The following is a 23,614-nucleotide window of genomic DNA, read 5'->3' on the forward strand; positions in this document are numbered from 1 at the left end:
CCAGTACCTCAGATCTCTTTTGGCATCCTGGGTGATATATTTTGCTGGAGACATTGGGCAACAGAGAGTGGTCATTTAGTTCCTGCTTTCTGGAATCACCCAGATGTCCTTTGTACCCACAGGTGTCTCCTGGACCTGAATAGCGCTAATCCGCTAATCCGTTAATGGGCTTGCTTTGCAAGACGAAAAAACCGCTAGACGAAGAGAATCACAGAACGGATTCTTTTCGTCTTGCGAGGCACCACTGTACCAAACGGGGAAAAGCTTTTACAACTCTGTCATAGTTGAAGGCTGCTCTCTCTGGATCCCCCATGTAGTTTGCCTACGTAAAGGTGAGGGGCCTGAATATTCACCCGACTACTTACTGGTTTGTTCCATCTAAGAGGACTTAAGAGAAGCTTTGTTAAAATATTTAAATCTCCCACTTGAGAGATGGATTGGTTATATGATTAACTATTTATTAAGGGACAAATCCGCTTACCCCTCTGAAAAATTGATCTGTTTTGCCTTTACAGTTACGATTATAAGGAGAAAGGTTTGTAGGGATCAGCACTATTTTTCTAGATTTGCAGGTGCCAGAGTTCACCACGTTCACCACGAAGTTGTTCCTTGTTCTCTTAGAATGGCAATGGCACTAACCTGAGAGGTGCCAGAGCTGAATTCCACTGAACTCTGCTTAAAATATGCCCTAATTTAAATCTTTCAAAGGAGAAACCTCTTATCTAAGGAATCATCTGATTTGAATAATGATTTTAGCTGTGCAATGTAGTTTATTTTGTTTTTATTCTGTTTTATGTATTGCGTCTTTTGTAATCGCAGTGGCTAAACCAATAAATGATAATTACATTTGTATCTGAAAGAAACAGATCTGAGAACCAGCATTTGATTCTCCATAACCATTTATTTTGCATTGTAATCGTCATAATGAAAACTTAACTGTTTTTTAATGATACACAACAGGATTCTTTGAAGTTAGAATCCACAATTCCCATATTCTGACCTCTTTTTCTCTGCCCTTTGCTTCCCTTTACTTCAACCAAAAGCAAAAAAGAAAGAAACAGAGATCCTGAGTCCTGAATTTTAACACTAGGCCTCCAATTCCCCCTTTTTGCAATTGATTTTGGAATACACAAGGAGGAGGTCTACACTGTCCCATTCACTCTTCATGTTCAGGCTGGTGTGAGATTTGTGAAGCATTGTAACAACCTTCTTGGATAACAGAAAGAATAAAGTTCCCAGCTCCGAACAACCTTTTATTATTTTTCCTGATGGCACAAAAATCTGTTGTTCCACAACCTTGGAAAGTGAAACGGTAGACCTGTAAAAAATCTGGGGGGGGGGGAGAAATGTTGGCATTAGTCCTTTACTCAGGGACTAGGAGATGGTTCCTGTGATGGTGAATGATAATTTTAATAAGTTAGTTTCTAAAAGTGTATATTTAAGAAATCTGAGAAATATAATTTCGTCAGAACATGAATATACAAAATTTTCAGCAATTAGAATTTCAGGTAAAAAAATAGATCAGATATAATTTAAAATTGCTATCATACCCAAAGGACTCTCAAGACACAAAGAATATTTATAAACAGGTTATACTTACGTACTTTTTGCACCATAACACTCACTTTTTTCCTCCTAGAAGGTAGGGGGAAATGTCTGTGTGTGTTATGGAGTGAATGCCTACGGATGGCGGGGGGATCTGCTGCAGTCATGAGCAGAGGATCCATGGTTTACCTTCCTTCCCTCCTCCGTGGCTCGCTTTGAAACAGCAAAGCGGTAGAAGAGCCACTGAGTGGGGAGGAGGGAGAGAAGCAGAGCCTGCTTGCTTCAAAGTAGCAATGCGGGAGAGGAGAGGAGCCACTTACACAAGTGTAAGCGGCTCCTGTCCGGTTGGCTCCTTTAAAGCAACCATGTCCCTCTCTCCTCCCCACTCAGCTCGCTAAATCGCAGTGAGGTTTTTCAGATCGCTAAGCCGGGGAGGTGGGAGAGAAGCAGAGCCTGCTTGCTTCAAAGGAGCAAAGTGGGAGAGGAGAGGAGCCTTCTCCTCTTATACCCCTCTTCTGCATTATTAGCAGCATCCCTCTCCACACACCCCACGCGTGTTCCTTCTCCCCTTTTAGCAGCATACCTCTCCACACACCCCACGCATGTTCCTTCTCCCCTTAAACCCCTCGCCTGCATTATTAGCAGCATCTTTCTCCACACACCCCACGCGTGTTCCTCCTCTTACACCCCTCTTCTGCATTATTAGCAGCATCCTTCTCCACACACCCCACGTGTGCTCCTTGTCCTTGTTTCCTTGCACTGGGTTACCCCAAATTCACCATCAGATCACATAGCATGTCCATGGCTACAGCTTGCACCAAAAAAAGCACGCACCCACTATTGCCCGGGGCCGCAGTGGTGCAAAAATGTGGTTACAAAGCATGGATCCACATGGATCCTCAGGATTTTTGCATTGGGCTACCCCAAACTCACTGTCAGATCACATGTCTGTGGCCACAGCATGAACCACAAAAATCATACATCCACTGTTTCGTTTAGAATATATTTTTTCTTGTTTTCCGCCTCTAAAAACTATTTGCGTGTTATGGTCGGGTGCGTGTTATAGAGCGAAAAATATGGTATAAGATATAATGAAATCAGAGAATTTGAAAACAGGCCTAAATCAAATTCTTGTGGGCAGGTGATTTGCAATAAAATACGAGGAATTCTATCCCTGCCATCTCCTGGGCATGTTAAAAGTCACATGCTATGGCCACACAGCAAGATCTGAGAACAACACTCCCACCTTGGTGTCTGAACCTTGAGTGAACCTGCCATAAGTCAACAGGGTGATCCAGCAGCAAAAAAAGCTGGAGTTGCACTTCATTGTCTCTCAGGATGGTTGGGTGCCAACTGAGGCTCCCTCATTGCCCCACTGTGATCTAAGTATCCAGAGAATCCTCCTTTTATTTTACCATATCGAATTTCATGTTAAACGCATCAAACATAAAGCAGATGAAAAAGGTGAATCCCAAGAGCCAATCAGGTACTCATCTCAGAATTCTTACTCAACCCTTAAAAGAGAAAATAGCAAAGCCAAGGCTGTAAAGGGAAGCAGAAATAAGAGAAGAAAGAATGTAGGGTAGAAGCATCACAAATGGCCTGGAATCTGCCTCTGTCCTTCTGAGGCAAATCAGCCATATGCCCCTCCCCCATTCATTCCAAATTCCCTCCCAATGTAGCATTATTCCTGAAAAATATGCTGAAAGGATGGTTTCAGGTTAAGAACGGACTTCCGGAATTAATTAAGTTCTTAACCAGAGGTACTAGGAAATCCTGTTAATGAAAGACGGGACTCCCAAGTGCCATCTGGTGTCAAATTGTTATAATGCATATAAAGCGCTTTATCTTTATGAATGTAGCTAAATCATGACATCAACAAAATAATGTATGGTTGTAGAAAGGAACATATCCTCCCTCTCTTCCTCCTTCTGTGTATCCCCTAAATGAATTCTGAGGGTTTCCCCAATTCTGTGGAGCAGATTTTGGGAGGATTCAGAGCACATACATGCAGAAGAGAGAGGAAATTCTCTTGCACAACTATAAATCGTTGCATTAATGGTCTGAGTTAACCAGATACTGCTCATTGTCACAGAATTTAAGGAAATGAAATACATTTCTTTTACATAATAAATATTTGTTTTGAGCAAGATGGACACATTTTGTCCTAGACTGCATCCCAGTGGTGGAGAGATCCGGATTCAACTGGGGTGAAGCAATCAATGCCCTTTTTTTACTTTTGTTCAGAAGGGTATTTTATATACACATCTCACTCTGAATCCTCCTTCTGGACAAGCAAGTGGCATTATGAGAGTTAAAGGACACAGACCAGGCAGGCAAAACAATACGGAAGGGTGCAGAGTGGGGCCAGTGAGAGATATGATCCCTCTCATTGTTCGTGCAACATGCAAGGGAAAGGAAGGAAGGGAGAGAAGGAGACAAGGAGAGAGTCTGCATGACCAAGAATTACTAGGCCTTTTTTTCTTGTCTGAGTAGCAATGTTACCTCTAATGAAATTGACTTTTAATTGAATGCACTGGGTCTCATTCTCAAGGCAGTTGATGGTCTTCTCACTTTTACACATTATTGTTCCTTTGGAAAAGCAGGATGGGCACTGCAAACCATTTTCAGCCAGCATGTTGCGATCAGGAACTGCCAAAATCAAAAGTATAGTGAGCATGTTGATGTCTTTCTCTTTTTTTGTATCTCTGTGTTGTATTAATGGAATCCACCCTAGGGCCTTCCAGTTTTGGTGGGGCAGCTGCAAGTACTCTTGGATAAAATATAATCTAGACACAATCTGGGTTCAGGACTGAGCATGGGACAAAGTCACCATTGTTCTCTGAGATGAATGACCTTTATATAAAGGGGAGGGGGGAGTGTGAACTTTCTTCCCTTCTCAGTCTCTCAGAAGGTTTTCCTGCCATTGATTATGGTGTAGGCTGTATGAAAATGGATGCTCTTAGTCCCTTATCTTTGTACAGAGATTCTGTCTTCTGCACTTTAGCAATGAACTAACTGTCACTTTCTGTGAATTCCCTGAGACCTCCAGGTACAGGGCAGTATATAAATTAAATAAATAACAATAATAAAATAACTGCCAGCTTAGACAGTGCTTATTTTGTCAATTAAAAGACTGACCAGAAGCAGTTCAAGGGTCTGGATAAGATAGGTGGGTTGTAAGGCCCATATTTGGAGCATCTAATTGAACGTTATCTTTAAGGGACCATAAGCTATTTATGAGCTGTTCATGCACTTAAGTATCCAATTATATTGCTTGAAATAGATCTTTGATGGCTAATTATACATAGGGGATGTTATAAAGGCATCATGAAGATTGTATTCTTGGCTCCGATTCCCCCCCCCCCAGAAAAAAAAAACTTATCCACTGGGTTAATTAACATAGGTAAAGTTCCTAAATTGACATAACTGACACTTCTTTAGACACTTCTAAATCCTCGGAAATCAACATGACTTATGCCAGAAGCAATCTACTTCTGAGGTAACCATTTTGGGGAGGTGGGTCATTAAAATAGCAGATTAGCACAGCAGCACATCAAAGGAATGGAGGCTGCTCCCTGTGTAGTAATAAAACCAGGATTAGGTTTTATTAGAAAATGAGGGATGTGACCGTTCTCAGGAAAAGACAAACTGCCAAGGCAAGGATGCTGCTGTGTCTATGAGAGGGACAGGACATCTTCTGGTGGATGTCTTCATTGTAGGCCTCAGGTTGTATATATTTATGCATAACCATATATCATAAAGACACCACAGTGCATTATGGTCCCACAGGAAACACAGAGCCTGGGTTACAGCATGCCTGGTAACCATGGAATCTCACATCACTTGGATATAGGGGCGATATGTAACCATATCTTAACATACAGTAAAAATATGGCTGGGACAAGGGGGACTAGCACTGTGCAAAATCAAATCCTTCCACCTATCAGAAGGATGATCTGATTCTGCATGGAGCTGCTTTGAGGGGCAGGAAGAAGGAGAGGCCTGGTTGGAAAGGCAACCCATCCCTTCTCTGGCTGACATGTCTGCCAAGTAAAAAATAAAGGGACCCCTGACCATTAGGTCCAGTCGGGAACTATTCTGGGGTTGTGGTGCGCATCTCGCTTTATTGGCCTAGGGAACCGCCATTTGTCTTCAACCAGCCTCCGGGTCATCTGACATCATGACTAAGCCACTTCTGGTGAACCAGATCAGTGCGCTGAAATGTCGTGTACCTTCCCGTTGGAGCAGTACCTATTTTATCTACTTGCACTTCATGCTTTTGAACTGCTAGGTTGGCAGGAACAGGTACCCAGCAACGGGAGCTAACCCTGTCATGGGGATTCGAACTGCTGACCTTCTGACTGGCAAGCCCTAGTCTCTGTGGTTTAACCTACAGTGTCACCCATGTCTCTAGCTAGGTCCCTCTTTTTCACAGTTTCTCCTCATCACTGCCTCCCCATCCTGCCTGACTCTCCATCCCTTGAGAGCCCCTAATAGTCCTGAGCTGCTCAACACAATCTGTAGCCACCTGGGGCTGTCTCACCCCATTTGAATGAGGCACAGATCCTCTAAGTACTGCTGATTGACTAAGGATCCAGGCCGTGGCCAAATTCAGTGCAAAACCCTAACATGTTAATGATTCTAAATTGATGAAGAAACATACGGCTGAGAAATGCATTGTTACACCAGTCAGTCTTGCAGCATTGTATCTTCATCTCAAAGAATTTACCATCCGCTGCAGTGAAGCTGTAATCGCCTGATAAACAGATTCCGGGTGGCGAGCATTGATTCGAAAGATGCTGTTGGAATTCCCCTATGAAAAAGAATTTGAAAGAAATATCTAGATATGAAGGTTTATTGCTGCTAAGACACATTCGTTGTAATGGTTCCAATTTTCTGTAAAAGATGCTTGCCAAGGATGGGTTGAATAATAGTGAGTGTAGAGTAGCCAATATAACTCAGATGATACTACCCTTACCTCTCAGAAGTAATAAGAAATAAACCTAGATACTGCAGATAAAACAATGTGACCACCTTTTAATCTTCCCTGTATTTCTCTTTTATTTTGCTTTTGAAAATGATTTTGTGGGTCTTCGACCGAAATAAATAATGTTGTTCTTGGCAGTATCAGTTGCATTTTCAGCTGAATTTCGGAAACCACTTGAAGCAGCCATTGTTAAGAGCTATTTCAATGGCTTTTGCTTGATTTGCTCAATGCAAACAGCTAGAAGTCTGTAAAATTTGATAATCAACCCAATGTGCAATGGGGCGTGAATAATTTTGATTGCAACCGTAGTTTGTAAACTATAACCAAAGCTTTCAAAGCTTTATTACGATCATAGACCAGAGTAAAAGGCATTAAATTTGGAATGAATGTAGAACTTCATTTCAGGTCCAATCTACAGCATGAAGAATCATGGCTTCTTCCATACTTCTGACAATACATGTGCCATACACTGCATTCTCTCTGCTAGTCGATCATAACCGTTTACAGGGTGGGAAAATACTTCCCTGAGCTCCTGTTGCCCAACCCAAAATACTTGGCAGAGGTTTAAAGACTGTCTCAAGGCAAATCTAAAAAATGTTGTATCAACACTGACAACTGGGAAACACTGGCCTGTGAGCACTCCAGTTGGAGAACAGCCATTACCAAAGGTGTCATAGGCTTTGAAGTCACTTGAATTCAGGATGCAAGGGAGAAACATGCTAGCAGGAAGGCACGCTTGGCAAATCCACACCTTGATCAACTCCTGTCTGGAAACCAATGCCCCCACTGTGGAAGGATGTGTGGATCCAGAATTGGCCTCCACGGTCACTTACGGACTCATTGTTAAAACCGTTTTTATGGAAGACAAACTTACTCAGCTACTAGTGATCGCCAAGGAAGAAGACTTGGCAGTGCACTTCAACTGCACCAACCTCACTGTCCCATTCCCCCTCTCCCTCCAAGTATGTAGCAATGATGTAGGAACAGATGGTCAAGTGAGCACCACCATCCCACCCAGAATAGCCCCAAGGTATTTTGGCACCTGAGGCAAACCACAAAATGGTGGTTGAATATGTACATCAAGATGGAAATCTGATGCTTGTGATCAGGTGATTTTAGTTTCCCCATTTTCAAATGTTAGTGATTCCTTACTGCAGGATTGAGAAGCTATGATCCTCCATATGCTGCTGGACTACATCTCCCATCATCTCTGACTGGTGGCCAGGATAGATGAGGCAGATGGGAGTTCTCTTTCATCTACAGCTTCCTTACCACTAATTTAGTAATTCCAAAAACAAAAGACAAAAAACCAAATAAATCTTACTTATATTTGTACGCAGAACACTGGCAACACAGAAATGTTGACGAAAGGTGCAATCGGCTCTTACTTTGGCTCTTTCATTGCCAGTAATTGTCAGTGCAGTCTTGTTATATCCGTATCTGCACTTCAGAGGCAATGCTGAGGACAGGAGCAAAAGATTAGTTCATGGATTGTTATTATCATTAACATTATTATTATTTGGTTTTGTGGTTTCCTTCGTTTGACACAGAGAAGGAGGTGAGAGTGAATTAAATCTTTTAAATGAAATGGGGTTCAAGTTAAAAAGATCTTTCAGTAAAAGAAAATGAATAAAAGCCATTGGCCAGAACACTGGTTTAATTATTTCCAAGAGGTAAACCCTCCCTGTCTGACGGCCCATTTTTTCCTCCCATCCACTCTATTACTTCAATGCCTTTTTTTCCCTACTGTTCAATTACAATCTTACATGTGAGCTTAGATAAAGGAGCAATGGCCAGATGAGCAGCAGGAAGGCTTATCCCATCATTTAGGTATGAAAAAAAGCATTGTGAAAACTGGGTACCCTCTGCAGGAAAACTCTGTCCCATCACTGACCCCGACCTGTTGGGGAGCAGATTTTGCATTTCAACCAGTTTTAAGCAGAGTTAAATGAACAGGGTTAGATCCAGGTTATGAGAGTTGGTCTTTAAGGGTTCTAATAGCTATGCTAGGGCAACTCACCTATGAAAAATGTTGACGATGTTCTTGGGTGTTTTTTTGGGGGGGGGGTTAGGACAGTTAAGGGGGAGAAAGAGGGGACTTCCTGGAAGCACATACTGTTCTGCATGACATGGACAAAGTGGAAATACAAACATTTTGATCCCTCTCTCAGAAGACTGACAATGCTACCAACTTGAATGGCTTCACAAAAGCTTCACAAAAAGGTTTAGAGAAATGATGCAGAATTAGGCTACCAGTGGCTACTAAACATAGTACCTTCAGTTACTAGCATATTTCAAACATCATTGCTCTTGGCTTCTAATTTTTTTGTGGTTTTTTTTTGTTGTTGTTGTTTTCTGCACTTGCCTCCAAGCAGCTCAAGGCTGTGTACATGGTTCTCCGCTCCCCATTTTATCCTCACAAGAACCCTGTGAGGTAAGTTAACCTGAGGTATAGTGACTGGTCCAGGATCTCCCAGTGAGCTTTGTGGCTGAGTGGGGATTTGAACCCTGGTCTCCTGGATCCTTGTCTGACCCTCTAATGACTACAACATACTAGCTCTCTTAAATTCAGCTCTCCGGATTCCTCTATACTCTAAATATTATTACTGTAAAAGTTGCCCATCCTACTGGTTCCTACTTACCTGGAGAAAGCAGGGCCAAGAGGAGGCATGTCCTCAGGAGTGCCTTCATCATTCTAGAAAGAGAACTGATGCACATAGAGGCTTACTTGGAGGGATTTATAGGCTACGTGTTTGCGCTGCAAGCAACACTTGGGGACAAATGTTCAGTGAACTCTGGGAAGAGGAGTTTATTTTTCCCTTTGGCATAACGACATAGAGAAAATGATGACATTCAAAAATCACTGTTGACATTGTCTGAATTATTTCATCACAATCTCATTAGTTGCCAACAGTCACTTTTCAAATTTTTTCTTCTATACAGTTACCGTATTTTTCGTTCTATAGGACACACTTTTTCCCTCCTAAAAAGCAAGGGGAAATGTGTGTGCATCCTATGGAGCGAATGCAGGGGGGAGGCAGCCGGGAAAAGCCCCCAAGAGCCGCACACAAGCTCCATGCGCTCTTGGGGGCTTTACCCCAGGAGGGAGAAGGGACTGCCTGGCTGCACCAGTTCCTTCTCCCACCTCTTAGAAAAGCCCACAGGAGCCACGCACCCTTTAAAGAGCGTGCGGCTTCTGCCAGTTTTGCGAAAAGCCAGCAGAAGCCGTGCAGCCCCTTTAAAGAGCACACGGCTTTTGCGGGGCCACTCTTGGGGGCTTTTCCCCGAGGAGGGACAAGGGACTGACTGGCTGCGTCAGTCCCTTCTCCCTCCTCGTAGAAAAGCCGACAGGAGCCGTGCGATCCTTAAAGGGTGCGTGGCTCCTGTGGGCTTTTGCAGGAGATGGGGGAATTCCCCCACCTCCCTCAAAAGCAGGGAGAAGGTCTGGGAGAAGCGCACAGACTGCCGGCAGCTTGTCCGCTGCTTGCAGAGCTGGGGGGAGTGGGGAAATCATATTTTTTTCCTTGATTTCCCCCTCTGAAAACTAGGTGGGCCCTATGGTCAGGTGCGCCCTATGGAGCAAAAAATACGGTAATATAAAATTTTAATTCTGACGGTACCCAGTAAAGGAGCTGAGAACCAAAAAAGGCAATGGCAAAGCCCGGAAGCTACCTACAAGAAACCTCATCAATACAGTCTCCATCTAAGGATTCCTCTTCTAAAGAAGAGAAAAGCCTGGATACTAGATCCATCCCAGCAAGGCTGCGAAGTATAGGATGAGCTGTGGTTAAAATGTTGACTTCATATTGCAGCGCACGTGGCTGCAATGGATGTTTCAACCAGTAAAACTGATATACACAGAAAAAAGGAGGGTGACTCAGTGGCAGCAAAGCAATCACTTCAGGGGCAGGCAAGTAAGGCTGAGGTAGAAAGCAGAGTGATACCTCTGGATACGGACACTTCTGACTATGAATGATTTGGGTTACGAACTCCGCTAACCTGGAAGTAGCTGCTCCTGGTTGCAAACTTTGCCCCAGGATGCGAATGGAAATCGCGCGCAGCAGGAGGTCCCCTTAGTGAAAGTACGCCTAAGGATAAGAATGAATTAAGTTCTTAACCAGAGGTACCACTGTAAGGTAATGTTACTGCAGGACCACAAACAGCTCCAAATGAGCAACTTGTTCCAAGAAGGCTGCAAAGTCAATTGAGGCCATGTGACTATGCTCATCATTAGAAATAGAAAAAATAATTCTGTTTTTTTTTATAAAAAAAATATTTATTAGGTTTTCACAGAAGAGAAAAAAAACACAGGGAAAAAACACATAACCACCACAGATACAAAAAGAGAACAAGAAAAAACAAAACATATTCAAAAGTACATTTAAAACAAATCAAAATAAAATCCAGTAAAAGAAAAATTTCACCCAACCAGATAAAAAGTGTAAAAACTCCAACTTTTAAGGTCATGCCAAATTAACTTCCTTTCTTGACTTCCTCACGCCTCCATTTTGTGTTCCTCATTACCCAATCAGGTACAGCAAGTCCTTACCCTCTTTCAAATCTCATTTCTAATTATTAGGTGTATTCTATTATGTCACCAACCTTTCCTCTTTGTACTTAAACACCTTTATAATGTTATTTACTTTCGACATAATATAACTTTTATCTTTCCTCCTTTTCTGTTACGTTTTGCATACTTTTTCTTAAGCTATATCGCTAATGCCATATTATTTCCAAAACCAACATTATTTTAACATTCATAAACTTTGCAGTGTTTCTGCAGATAGTCTTTAAACTTCCTCCAGTCCTCTTCCACTGATTCTTCTCCCAGCTCTCGGATTCTGCCAGTCATTTCTGCCAACTCCATATAATCTATCAATTGCATCTGCCATTCTTCCAGGGTGGGCAAATCTTGTGTCTTCCAATACTTTGTGATAAGTATTCTTGCTGCTGTTGTCGCATACATAAAAAACGTTCTATCTTTCTTTAACACCAATTGTCCAACTATGCCCAAGAGAAAGGCCTCTGGTTTCTTAAGGAAGGTATATTTAAATACCTTTTTCATTTCATTATATATCATCTCCCAGAAAGCCTTGATCTTCGGACACGTCCACCAAAGGTAAAAAAAAGTGCCCTCAGTTTCTTTACATTTCCAACATTTATTGTCAGGCAGGTGATAAATTTTGACAAGCTTGACTGGGGTCATGTACCACCTATAAATCATTTTCATAATATTCTCTCTTAAAGCATTACATGCCGTAAATTTCATACTGGTGGTCCATAACCTTTCCCAGTCAGCAAACAAAATATTATGACCTATATCCTGTGCCCATTTAATCATTGCTGATTTAACTGTTTCATCCTGTGTGTTCCATTTCAACAGCAAGTTAAACATTCTTGAAAGAATCTTAGTTTTAGGTTCTAACAGTTCTGTTTCCAATTTCGATTTTTCCACCTGGAAACCCAACTTTTTATCCAAATTAAATAATGAAGCCAATCTCGCACCTTGTCCTTTAGTTTCTCAAAACTCTGCAATTTCAGTTTATCTCCTTCTAATTCTAATATCTCCCAATATTTCGGCCATTCGGCCTCCATATTAAGTCTTTTCAGAGCCTTTGCTTCCATAGGTGACAACCACCTTGGGGTCTTATTTTCCAATAAGTCTTTATACCTTATCCAGACATTAAATAATGCTTTCCTGACAATATGGTGTTTAAAAGCTTGATGCACTTTACCCTTGTCATACCACAGGTATGCATGCCATCCAAAAGCATTGTTAAAACCTTCCAAGTCCAAAATGTCAGTGTTCTCAAGAAGCAGCCAGTCTCTCAGCCAGCAGAAAGCTGCTGACTCATAGTAAATCTTAAAGTCTGGCAGGGCAAACCCCCCTCTTTCTTTCGCATCTGTTAATATTTTAAATTTTATTCTGGGCTTTTTGCCCTGCCAGACAAATCTAGAAATATCTTTCTGCCACTTCTTGAAACAGTCCATCTTGTCCACAATATGTAAAGATGAAACAAAAACAACATTTTTGGCAATACATTCATTTTTATGACTGCAATTCGCCCCAACAAGGAAAGCTTCAATTTAGACCATATTTCTAAGTCTTTTTTAACTTCTGACCAACATTTCTCGTAATTGTCCTTAAATAAATAGAAAAAAATAATTCTGATCCAATTCCTCTGTTTTTGCCTTCGCTTACTGAGTTGGAAGGAACAATATACTTTTTCTCTTCTTCCAGGCTACTAATCAAAGTGCAATCAAAGCCGCAAGGTACTGCTCAGGTGACTGCTCAGCTGCCAAAGCTAGACATAGCTCAGGGCTGTTGAAAGGTGCCAGGGACACACTGGTAGGCACGTAATAGAATACAGTGACTCTAAGATTATTACTGAGAGCTGATTAAATCATTTTACTGAACTTTGCCCCTCCTTGTTCTAATTGTGTCAGATTGTTGTGAAAGGCAGAGGATACTTTGAGCCAGCTGATTTGTTTAGTGATAACTAGACTTAGCCACATTGTCTTGAACTGAATCCAGCTACGTAGTTGGTTATCCCTGATTCAAATCCCACCCTCCATTTTCAGAAGACAAGAAGAACCCTGCAGTCTAGCAGCATCCTTCTTGGAGTGGATGATCAGATGTCCATGGGTACAGGACTATCATGACAGGAGGGCAGTCGCCCACTCCCCCTGTTCTCCCCGAGCAAATGGAAATGGTATATCCATCAAATTAATTGCCACCGATAGCCTCTTCCATAAATGTGACTAGTCCACTCTAAGGTCAATCCAACTGTGGCTTTCACTGCTGATGTGGGTTTTCTATAGCTCAGCCAGCAGAGCATGAAACTCTAAATCTCATGATCGAGTCCCAAGGGGGGAGTTACAGTGGTTGGACTAGATCAATCTTGAGGTCCCTTCCAACTCTACAATTCTATGATTAAGTTGAAGAATTTTACTGATGCAGATTATGCTTCACTTCTTTTCTTTTTTAAAATATTTTTATTACATTTTCAGTGTTTTGTGATCACAATATCCATACATTAATCCATATGCTCAAACATTGCTCTATCCGAGCATCGACCACCTCCCACCCCTTTTTCTGACTTCAGTACGTAATTACTTTATTCTTAGCATTTCTATAACCACTTTTTTACCTTCTCTCTTATATTTATATTTCCCTTTATGGAATGTAAATCAGTTCCTTATATTGTCATTACAAAACATTTCAACTCACAGCTACAAATGTTTTTAGATATTTACAATATTCTTTCATATATAATACAAATTTGCTCCAGTCCTTTTGATACAGTTCGTCGCACTGATTCCGGATCTTCTCCGTCAGCTTTGCTAACTCAACATATTCCACCATCTTACTCCATCATTCTTCCAATGTTGGAATCTCCTGTGATTTGCATTTCTGGGCCAGGAGTATCCTTGTGGCCGTTGTGGCAAACATAGATTCATCTCCAATTAGACCTAACAAAAATTTCCGATGTCCTGGAGAAGGTAACCTAATGTTGCTTAATTATTTTGCTTGTGTTTAGTAAGTTAAAGAAAAAAGAAAAGAAAAGTATTCTATTTAATGATTAACCCCATAATATCACAAATATTTTAGCTGAGATAGTTGAAAGGAGGGATGAAGCATGCTTAGTGCAGTTCAGAAGCTATGTGCTGTATAATATATTATGCAGTTCATAGTTCAATCATGGAACTCACTTCCATAGGAGGCAGTGATGGCCACCAGCTTAGATTACTTGAAAAGAGGATTAGACAAACTCAGGCAGGGCAAAATAACCCACAATATCTATGTTCCACCTCCAGTTTCAAAGGAAGTTTGCTTCCTTCCTTGAAAGCGAAAGATATTTCTCAATTTTCCACCCCATCCCTCACCAATAAATATATTTGGCTGGAAGGATTGGAGCAAACTCCTAGGGATTTCAGCACACTCCTATGCACTTTTGGTTGAACTAATAACCATTTATTTCAAAGGGATTACAGTGCAATTCTATACCTGTCTATCTAGATGTAAGTGCCACTGATTTCAATGGGTCTTACTTCCAGATAAGTCTGTATAGTTTTGTATTGCAACTTCCTCAAAGTATACTTTGGAGTTTTGGTTTCTCTGGCACTTCCCTTTATCTCCACTGCCTCAAACACTTTTCCAGTTGAAATAACTATTATAATGCTTCACATATCTAACACCAGCCTCACATTGATGGGTAATTATGGTTCAGCATAAATCTCCTCTTTGTGAATTCAATAATTCATAGCAATGTGAGGGTGATTCCTAGTGGTGAGAGTCAGGCATTGGGATCCCTGTCTCTCTCCCCCCCCTCTCTCTCTCTCTTTGCTGTTCATGGAGGGAAATGGGATGCAGTACACAGAGAAAAGAGTGCTATCATTGTGGTTATTATGATAAATATAAATGATTGTGGCAAATAAAAAGTTGCTTCTAAAATGTGTATCCTTCAAATCAATAGTTTGGAATGGGGAAGTATGGTATTTCCTGATATAAAGCATCAAAGTTTTGTTTTTAATGTAAAACTGCAGGCAAGCAGAGATTTGACAGTTTTTGAATGCATGGTTATATCATCTAACCTCAATACAAGATGAAACATCTCTCACATAAGTGAAATGATAAAAGAGTTAGAACAGGTGGTGAAAGAGACTTGCTGGGCCTAACAATGTTTGTATGTCCAGGTACCTTAGCCTTTTTAAAGCACAACATACAAAAAGTCATATTCAAAAGGCAGTGGACTTTTATGCCAATCCTATGGTCCTCCAGCTCTGACCATTTTGCTTTGTAAATGTTCTCATATCCTCCTTATACTTCAAGAGTCCATTCACCTTGGAGGCAAATTTATTTTAAAGCTGATTTAAATGCATATGCCTCAGCAGTCATGATTTGGCCGGAATGGCTACAGAATTCCTTAAGCTGTCCTGGGTTGTGCCTTGATTCCAGGGTGTCCAGATTTCTCCCTGCCAGCAGAGAAGGGCCACGGAAGTAGCTCCTGGGGTGGCAGCAGCATTGGGAAAGAGACAGGAGGGCTGCTTCCCAAAGCCTAGTTAGTGCTTAATGGCTTTGTGGGAAAGGCCATTTGACTCCAGGATCCTGTCAGAGTCCTCACACCTCCTGTCAGAAGCACCTCCTTTTGCTAATTCTTTCAGACCAGAAGGAAGGGGCTTACCCAACCACTGCACTGCTCCCACACTGTATTGTTTAGCCTGAGCAGTAGTCAAAACCAACTCTTCAAGGAAGAAGCATATACTCAAGAAGACCCTCATAATGCCTGAGTGATTAGAAGCCAATGAGGAATGAACCAACAGTCGACCTCTGGAAGAAGAAGTTGACTTGGAGGAATTCATGGGCCAAGGAAGGGTGACCAAGGATTCCAATTGGGAAGGACTGGTCCAGTGAGGAGCAGGAAATTATGAAAATAGGGAGTGCATCCTATATTTTTATATTGTAACACAAATCCCTTTTTTCATATTAGATGCAATCTTTTTAAGGAACTCTGGTGGAGTCAGCCAGGTGCCTCTTCCAGTTCAACCACATTTACACTCTCAGTAAGCAGGTACTTTTAATAAATGTGTTCCTCCCTCAGGCTTTATGGTAAAGCTGAGCTGGAAACAAACTAATCCTAACGAGGCACAAACTAATAAACAAAGAGCATGTCACACACATGCTCTTCCCAGAACTCAGGTGAACCTGGAACCTGCTTGTATCCATGGAGTCCTTCAAGTTTGCACTGTCAGTTTTGTAACTTATCTGTATTTTGTTTTTAATATAGTTATGATAGCTATTTTCCCTGCAGTATGAGAACTAGTAAGCCTCTGAATATCTGTTGTTGCAGATCACAGCAGAAAATGTGATCTATAAAGGGATACACATGCATTGATGGTTACCACATCCTCTTTGTGGGTCACAAAGTAGTGTTGTCCGTTATGGATACCATCTTTGCAAGCTTCCCAACCCCGACTGACACCCTGTCGGTTCTGGCAGCAAAAGACATTGTAGAAGCACTGTCAGCAATGCAGACTTTGCTAAAAGAGTGTTTGGACTGTGCTAAAGAGGCCTATAAGATATTGTCCAATGCGCACTGACAACCTGGCACCGAGATGAATGTGGAAGGTGAGGGGGGGCTGTCAAAACCTGATTTGCCACAGGAGAGGATGTGCAGGAAACTGAACCCAAAGAGTGGGCCCGTTTGAAGTTGTGGACCAGATCAACTCTCTGACTTTCTGGCTCCGATTGCCTGTGTCTATGAAGATTCACCCCATCTTGCACAGATCAGTCTTGTCACCCGTCGTGCCTGCACACCCTTACCAGGCACCTAGACATGGTAGAAGGAGAGGAAGAGTACGAAGTAGAACAAATTCTAGACTCCAGGATGCAAAGAAAGAAGGTGCAATACCTGATTGCGTGGGAGGGGTGTTGACCGGAAGAAAGATCATGGGAGTATGCAGAACATGTCCATTCACCATACTTGCAAAGGGCGTTGTATACATGCCACCCCAACTGAACAAAACTACTGGGATGGGTGGAGGAGGGCTCTGGAGAGAACCTGACCCTTCCAGAGAAGAAGACAGTTCAGAATTACAACAGAGGTTTGAGGGAGATCACAGCTCATAGGAAGATGAGAGGAGAAGTTGGGAAATAATGGGAGAGTAAGAGGAGGCAGAGCCGGAGCAGCTGGCTGATACATTATCACTAGAAAGCGTTTTAGATCCACCATCTCCCTGAACCCTGCAAGCAAAGAGTTCAAAGACAAATGGTCCTAAGAGGCAACCATAGAGGGGGTGGTGCTGTTGACGAATGAGGAAGTGGGAGAGAAGGGGAGTGGAGTTTTACTCAGGACTATGCCATTTTTCCAAAAGGCTGCATTCGCATGTTCTCCAATAAATGAGAGCACGTGTTGCGGTGTGGGCCGCCAGGCCAGGCCTCTTGTTGCCAGGCAGGTTAATAGTTGTTGCCTGCCAATGTGATTGGATAACCGGGTTGTTGGGGCAAATTGTATGTTGTAAATTGGGTGGGTGGGACCATAGTCTTTAAATATTGGTGCACTCTGGTTTCTCTTTCTCTTTGCAGAGTGCATCGGATCAGTGCAGTTGCAGCGAGAGAAATTGGTGATATTTGTACCTTTTAAAACCTTTTTTTTTACTCAATTTTCCTTCTTTCTACTTACCCTATGCCCCCACACCTACCCACCTTTACCTGGGGTCGCCTCTGTAAGGGCAGCCTTGCCCTTCCTGGGGGGGGGGGGTCCTGCCCCTGGCCTTATCGGAGTTTAGGCCTCTACGGCTGGGGTTACCTTTTCCTTTTGCCGCCGCCTGCAGCTGTGTGCAGGCTCCTCGGGAGTGGCGAGGTGCACCTTGTCGCACCCCAATTTTTTCTGCCTTATTTCCCTGTGTAGGCCCAAGGTAATTCCTTGATTTTGGGGCCCCTTTGTATTAGTTGCCTCCAGCACCTGGGGCGCACGCGGGCGCTCCATAGGCTTCCTTTTGGCCGTTTCGGCCATCAGCGTTGGGCCTTTTCTCAGCCCAAAAAACATATCTAGGCCACGGAGGCTGGGTGAGGGGCTTGCTTCATTTCGGGGGCTGGCGCTTTTGCGCGCGCGCTCTGGCCCTCCGTTGCGAAGAACAGTTTATTTCTAATAGCTGTAACTGCAGCTTTATTTTTAGATTATTTTTCAGTTGCTGTGTTTGGGCACCATCCGGTGGCGACTGAGGTGAATTGCACTCTGCAATATTATTTAGAGATTTAATACTGCTGCTTTCATTTGAGCAGCCCTCCCTCTGGGGTGCTTTATTTCTTGGAATTATGTTATTATGTTATTATTATTATTTTCGGTCTATTGACTTTAATTATAAATTCATTTATTTCAATTTACATTTTATTTTATTTATTTATTTATATTAATTTTTTATTTTTTTGTTTTTTTGTTTTTTTGTTTTTTTGTTTTATTTTTTATTTTTTATTTTTCTTATACCAAGACTATTTTATTGGTTTTTTTATGAGATATTTATTAAAATTTTCAAGATATTACAAAATAAAAATAGAAAAAAGAAAAATACAAAATAAAAATTGTAACAAACAATTCAATCTTTCCGTTACTTATCTTTCATTAGCTTGTTTCCCGGACCTCCTCACACCTCCCTTTTTTGTATTCCAGTTCGGTTTGTTAGTTCAGCAAATCCTTCCCCTCTTTGTTTATCCTAGTCTTTAATCTTAAAATATCGTAACATTAAATTTTTACCTGTTAGTAATCCATTTTTCATATTCCCTTATAGTATTACAGCTAAAAACCACTTCTATCCAACATCATTCTAACATTCATTAATTTTGCAATATTTCTGTAAATAGTCTTTAAATTTCTTCCAATCTTCTTCCACCGACTCTTCTCCCTGGTCTCGGATTCTGCCAGTCATTTCCGCCAGTTCCATGTAGTCCATCACCTTCATCTGCCATTCTTCCAGAGTGGGTAAATCTTGTGTCTTCCAGTACTTTGCAATAAGTATTCTTGCTGTTGTTGTAGCATACATAAAGTTCTATCCTTCTTTGGCACCAATTGGCCGACTATGCCCAGGAGAAAGGCCTCTGGTTTCTTCAAGAAGGTATATTTAAAAACCTTTTTCGTTTCATTATAAATCATCTCCCAGAAGACCTTTATCCTTGGGCACGTCCACCAAAGGTGAAAGAATGTACCTTCAGCTTCTTTACATTTCCAACATTTATTATCGGGCAAATGATAGATTTTTGCAAGCTTGACGGGGGTCGTGTACCACCTGTATACCATTTTCATAATATTCTCTCTTAAGGCATTGCATGCCGTAAACTTCATACCCGTGGTCCATAACTGTTCCCAGTCAGCCATCATTATGTTATGTCCAACATCTTGTGCCCATTTAATCATAGCAGATTTCACCGTTTCATCCTGAGTATTCCATTTCAACAGCAAGTTATACATCTTTGACAAAATCTTAGTTTTGGGTTCTATCAGTTCTGTTTCTAATTTTGATTTTTCCACCTGGAAGCCAATTTTCTTGTCCGAATTATATGCCTCCATTATCTGATAATAATGAAGCCAATCTCGCACTTTGTTTTTTAGTTTCTCAAAACTCTGCAATTTCAGTCTATCTCCCCCTTGTTCCAGAATTTCCCAATATTTCGGCCATTTGGCCTCCATATTGAGCTTTTTCTGTGCTTTTGCTTCCATCGGTGACAGCCACTTTGGGGTTTTGTTTGCCAATAAATCCTTATATCTTATCCAGACATTAAACAATGCTTTCCTGACAATATGATTCTTAAATGCTTTATGTGCTTTGACCTTATCCTACCACAAATATGCATGTCATCCAAATACATTATTGAAACCTTCTAAATCCAAAATGTCTGTGTTTTCAAGAAGCAGCCATTCTTTCAGCCAGCAAAAAGCTGCTGATTCATAATATAGTTTAAGGTCTGGCAGGGCAAATCCACCTCTTTCCTTTGCATCCGTTAATATTTTGAATTTTATTCTGGGCTTCTTGCCCTGCCAGACAAATCTAGAGATATCTCTCTGCCTCTTCTTGAAGCAATCCATTTTGTCCACAATTTGCAATGTTTGAAACAAAAACAACATTCTAGGCAATACATTCATTTTTATCGCAGCAATACGGCCTAGCAGTGAAAGCTTCAAATTTGACCAAATTTCTAAGTCTTTTTTCACTTCCGTCCAACATTTTTCATAATTATCTTTAGATAAGTTCCCATTTTTAGCTGTCATATTAATCCCAAGGTGTATTTCACTTTCTTAACCACTGTTAAACCTGTCTCATTCTGAAACCTTTCTCTTTCAATCACTGTTAGATTTTTCTCTAAAACCTTTGTTTTTAATTTATTCAGTTTAAATCCTGCAACTTGACCAAATTCTTGAATCAATTCCAAAACTCTTTTAGTACTAGATTCTGGCTCCTGTAATGTCAATACTAAATCGTCTGCAAAAGCTCTCAGTTTATACTGTCTAGCTCCGACTTGTATACCTTTAACCAACTGGTCCCTTCTAATCATATTCAACAAAACCTCCAGGACTGATATAAAAAGCAATGGGGAAATTGGGCAGCCTTGTCGTGTCCCTTTTTCTATCTGAATTCCTCCGTCATCTCATTATTAACAATTAACTTGGCCTTTTGTTCAGAATCTATTGCACCTATACTATTTTCAAATCCTTCACCCACCCCCATCCCCTGTAAGTTCTTCTTCATAAAACTCCAAGAAATATTATCAAAAGCTTTCTCCGCGTCCACAAATATCAAAACTGCCTTAATGTTGATATTCACTTCTAGTTTTTCCAAAATATTAATTATATTCCTCAAATTGTCAGACAAGTGTCTACCCGGGAGAAAGCCCGCTTACTCTTTATGAATCTCTTCCATCAACACTTTTTTCAATCTCTTGGGCAAAATATCTGCAAAAATTTTGTAATCCACATTGAGTAATGATATGGGGCGGTAGTTCTTAATCTGGGTCTTTTCAGTCTCTGTTTTCGGTATAAGTGTAATATACGCTTCTTTCCACAACTCTGGTGCCCTTTTGCCTTCCAATATTTCATTGCAGACTTCCTTTAAAGGTTGTACTAACCACTCTTTTAAGGATCTATAGTATTTAGAAGTCAACCCATCTGGTCCTGGAGATTTGCCTAATTGCATGTTTTGAATGGCACCTTCTACTTCCTGTTCAGATATTTTATAGTTCAACATTAATTTACTTTCTTGAGAGATTTTTTGTAGTCCATTTATCTTCAAGAATCGATCTATATCAATTTCTTTCTGTGGCTCTTGTGTATATAATTGTTTAAAGTACCTCTGGAAACAGTTTCTGATCTCGGCTGGGTTCTGTATGTTCTTTCCTTCCACTTCTAAATTTATAATAGTATTTAGTTTTTGCCTTTTTTCATTTGCCAAGCCAACAATTTCCCACATTTATTAGCTGATTCAAATATTTTTTGGCTCATTTGTTTAATTTTCCATTCTATTTCTTGATTCATCATTTTCATATATTGTACTTGATATAACTTTATTTCTCTCAAAATCTCCTGCGACTTTGGTTTTGCTCTCAATTTCTTCTCACTTTCTTTTATTTTCTCCAAAATTTTATCTTTCTTCTCATTTTGGCTTCTCTTCTTTATTGCATTCTGTTGTATCAGGAACCCTCTCATAAGAGCTTTGCTTGCGTCCCAGATTACTCTTTTTTCAACATTAGTGTTCATATTTATCTCAAAATAGTCTCTGAAAGTTTTTTGGGCCTTCTTAATCACATCTTCATCTCTAAATAAGGTGTCATTCATCCTCCATCTGAAGGAGCCAGTTGATATTAGTTTCATCTCCATCCTTACAGCATTATGGTCGGAGCAGGTTTTTGGACAAATTTCCGCTTTCTTTATCTTTGGTGCCATTCCTCTAGTTACCCATATTTGGTCAATTCTAGTCCATGTCATCTTGGCTTCAGAAAAGAAAGTTCCCTCTCTTCCCAAAGGATTCTTTGTTCTCCAAATGTTGACTAAGTCCAAGTTGTCTTTTATCTCAAAAAATGTTTTCGGTAGTCTACCATCCTTGGTGACTACCTGTCTTTCTGCCTTATCCATGTTTGTAGATACCACTCTGTTCATATCCCCCCATCAAAATCAGATTGTAATCCAAATAGTCCATTAAGTTCTCATGCAACTTTTTAAAGAATTCAGATTTCCCCTCATTCGGTGCATAAAATCCTACTATCATAAATTTCTCTCCTTGTATTTGAATTTCAATTGCCACAAATCTTCCTTGGTCGTCTTTAAAGATAAATTTTGGTGATAATCTCACTCCTCTTTTTTTAACTTTGTCAGATGAAATAAACTCCTGTCCCAATCTCTTGTTAATCAATACTTTCCTATGTAGCCTTATCACGTGTGTTTCCTGTAGGCAAATCAAGTCCAATTGTTCCTTTTTTTGTAAATGAAAAACACTTTTCCTTTTCCGAGGAGTGTTGAGGCCATTACAATTCCAACTTAATAGTTGCAGAGCCATGATGTGATTACTTTGCTTTACCTCCAACTGCACCAAGTGTTTGTTCTTGTTCTGTCGGTGGTGTCACTTTCTCTGAACCATGCAATCCAAAAGATAAATTTGCTATGTCTAATATTCCTCTTTCCGGTGCTCTTGGCTCTTCTCCAGATTCCACTTCTTTCTGTAAGTCTTCTCCGTGGTCTTCCAAGAATCTATCTTTGTCTTCGACTGATCTTTTTATCTTCCTTTATATTTAAAGGACAGGTCTTGGGGAAATTCCCACCTAAAGATGATTCTATTTCTTCTCAGCAGGGCAACCAGGTCTCCGTAGTTAAACCTTAAGTCCAAAAGATGTTTTGGAATGTCCTTAAATATCTCCACACTTGACTCATGTATTTCCAAAGTCTTTTGGAAATGCAGATTCAAGATTTTGTCTCTCTCCTCTTTTGTTCGAAGTGTAATCAAACAGTCTCTCACCTTGTTCTTCTTTCCTCCTCTTCCAAGCCTGAATGCACTCACTATCTTAAATTCTTCCTTCCCCAAATCTGGTTGCCAGAAGTCTGCAAATTCCTGCGTAAGAAAGTCAATCAAATTATCTTTCTCAAGTTCTGGTACATCCCTGATTCTCTAATTTGTTTGTTTCTCCTTCAATTCAATCATAGACAGCGTCAACCTGTGGTCCTCGAGTTGCCTATATATCGGTGGTATCTTCTCTTCAGTAGAAGTTGCTATGTCCTTTGCTTCTTCAGCTGTCTTTCGGGTCAAAGTAGATTCCTGTAACCATTTCTCAATAGTCTCTGTATTTGTGTTCACCTTCTGTCCCAAATTATTAATACTTGTAGTATTTTGATCAATTTTTACTTAAGCTTCAGCTACTTGTTTACTTAAGTTTTCCGAAGATTCATTAATTTTTACTAGTGCCAAAGCTAAAACGTCTTCAGACGACATTCCTTTTGATTTAACTTGTACAGGTGCAGCCCCTGATAATCCAGATGGTCCAGAAGGACCAGATGTTGAAGCTCTTCACTGCAACCCCATATCTGTACGAAAGGATCTGCC

The 23,614-nt window shown here is 40.8% G+C and overlaps 2 long non-coding RNA genes across 2 annotated transcripts; both read right to left on the reverse strand.

Annotated features, from left to right (window-relative positions):
* Positions 1 to 881: 881 nt before the first annotated feature.
* On the reverse strand, positions 882 to 3,951 carry LOC308590671. Its single transcript, XR_014009860.1, has 2 exons — positions 2,792 to 3,951; positions 882 to 1,329 (listed from the first exon to the last, which is right to left on the reverse strand). It is a non-coding gene; the product is annotated as an uncharacterized lncRNA (long non-coding RNA).
* A 103-nt stretch (positions 3,952 to 4,054) lies between these two features.
* Positions 4,055 to 9,322, reverse strand: LOC308590653. Its single transcript, XR_014009843.1, has 4 exons — positions 9,178 to 9,322; positions 7,860 to 7,994; positions 6,212 to 6,361; positions 4,055 to 4,197 (listed from the first exon to the last, which is right to left on the reverse strand). It is a non-coding gene; the product is annotated as an uncharacterized lncRNA (long non-coding RNA).
* Between the last annotated feature and the right edge of the window lie 14,292 nt (positions 9,323 to 23,614).

Source organism: Podarcis bocagei (assembly GCF_964188305.1).
Source record: "Podarcis bocagei genome assembly, chromosome: 7".
Taxonomy (NCBI): domain Eukaryota; kingdom Metazoa; phylum Chordata; class Lepidosauria; order Squamata; family Lacertidae; genus Podarcis; species Podarcis bocagei.